This window comes from Priapulus caudatus, unplaced genomic scaffold (assembly GCF_000485595.1).
Source record: "Priapulus caudatus unplaced genomic scaffold, Priapulus_caudatus-5.0.1 Scaffold940, whole genome shotgun sequence".
NCBI lineage: Eukaryota > Metazoa > Priapulida > Priapulimorpha > Priapulimorphida > Priapulidae > Priapulus > Priapulus caudatus.
Window position 1 is genome coordinate 50,195 of NW_014578001.1, and position 2,045 is coordinate 52,239.

A 2,045-nucleotide genomic window follows, 5' to 3' on the forward strand; every position below is an offset into this window, starting at 1 on the left:
AAATTTATTTCAGAAATCTATGCTGAGATACCCCCTAACCATAATAAATGCATATTCCTAAGAAAATATAGCTTCTGTGGTGAGATATTGCGCATGCACTAACACTCTAACGTAGCCAGATTGTGTACGGATTGGCATATGCAGCGGACACCTTAGATGAAAGGTATTCATCCTGTTTCTTAAGTGAGGCCTGTCTACGGATGGTATGTTATCATATAAATCTATGCTGGGATACCTGCTCTTCATTTTAAATGCATAAATTTTTGCAAAATATTATTAGGAGCTCAGAACGGAATAAAGCAAAATGTAGGCTTGCTGAGTGAGAGAGGGTTGGGATACTGAGGACAGACGGCAGGGAAGATAGCTGAGGGCGGTAGACGAAGAAGGAGTCTATGCGAAGGGCAAGAAAGACACTGGGAACACGGGAGGGAATGAAGTAAGAGTTTTGTACCCTGCAGGCTAGGGCGCTCTGCTAATTATAAACACAGGTCTACATATAAAAATTTATTTCAGAAATCTATGCTGTGATACCCCCTAACTATAATAAATGCATATTTATCAGAAAATATAACTCCTGTGGTGAGATATTGCGCATGCGCTAACCCTCTAACGTAGCCAGATTGTGCACTGATTGGCATATGCAGCGGACACCTTACATGCAAGGTATTCGTCCTATTTCTTAAATGAGGTCTAGGGATGGTATGTTATGATATAAATCTATGCGGGGATACCTGCTCTTCATTTTAAATGCATAATCTTTGAAAATTATTCTTCTTCCCATGAGATTTTGCGCATGCGCGAGCACCCTTCCAGGGGCTCAGAACGGAATGAAGCAAACTGCATAATATAGCTTTCTGAGTGAGAGAGGGGTGGGAGACTGAAGACAGGCGGCAGGGAATATAGCTGAGGGCGGTAGACGAAGAAGGAGTGTAAGCGAGGGGCAAGAAAGGCAGTGGGAAAACGGGAGGGGATGAAGTAAGAGTTTTGCACCCTGCAGGCTAGGGCGCTCTCCTAATTATAAACACAGGTCTACATATAAAAATTTATTTCAGAAATCTATGCTGAGATACCCCCTAACCATAATAAATGCATATTCATCAGAAAATATAGCTCCTGTGGTGAGATATTGTGCATGCGCTAACACACTAACGTAGCCAGATTGTGTACTGATTGGCATATGCAGCGGACACCTTACATGAAAGGTATTAATCCTGTTTCTTAAGTGAGGTCTACGGATGGTATGTTATCATATAAATCTATGCTGGGATACCTGCTCTTCATTTTAAATGCATAATTTTTGCAAAATATTCTTCTTCTCATGAGATAGTGCGCATGCGCGAGCACCGTTTCAGGCGCTCAGAACGGACTGAAGCAAACTGCATAATATAGCTTGCTAAGTGAGAGAGGGGTTGGAGACTAAGGACAGACGGCAAGAAAGATAGCTGAGGGCGGTAGACGAAGAAGGAGTGTAAGCGAGGGGTAAGAATAGAAGTGGGAAAATGAAACGGGAGGAGATGAAGTAAGAGTTTTGCACCTTGCAGGCTAGGGCGCTTTCCTAATTATAAACACAGGTCTACATATAAAAGTTCATTTCAGAAATCTATGCTGAGATACCCCCTAACCATAATAAATGCATATTCATAAGAAAATATAGCTCATGTGGTGAGATATTGCGCATGCGCGAGCACCGTTTTAGGCGCTCAGAACGGACTGAAGCAAACTGCATAATATAGCTTGCTGAGTGAGAGAGGGGTGGGAGACTGAGGACAGGCGGCAGGGGAAAAGCTGAGGGCGGTAGAAGATTAAGGAGTCTATGCGCGGGGCAAGAAAGACAATAGGAAAACGGGAGGGAAGAAAGTAAGAGTTTTGCACCCTGCAGGCTAGGGCGTTCTCTAAATTATAAACACAGGTCTACATATAAAAATTTATTTCAGAAATCTATGCTGAGATTAACCATAATAAATGCATATTTATCAGAAAATATAGCTCCTGTGGTCAGATATTGCGCATGCGCTGACACACTAACGTAGCCAGATTGTGGACTG

At 42.5% G+C, this 2,045-nt stretch overlaps 1 protein-coding gene across 1 annotated transcript in view; it reads right to left on the reverse strand.

The window, feature by feature from the left end:
• The window catches only part of LOC106814537 (sodium-dependent serotonin transporter-like), a 23,671-nt gene that overhangs the window by 488 nt on the left and 21,138 nt on the right, over positions 1-2,045 (reverse strand). The gene's annotated exons all lie outside the window — the stretch shown is intronic.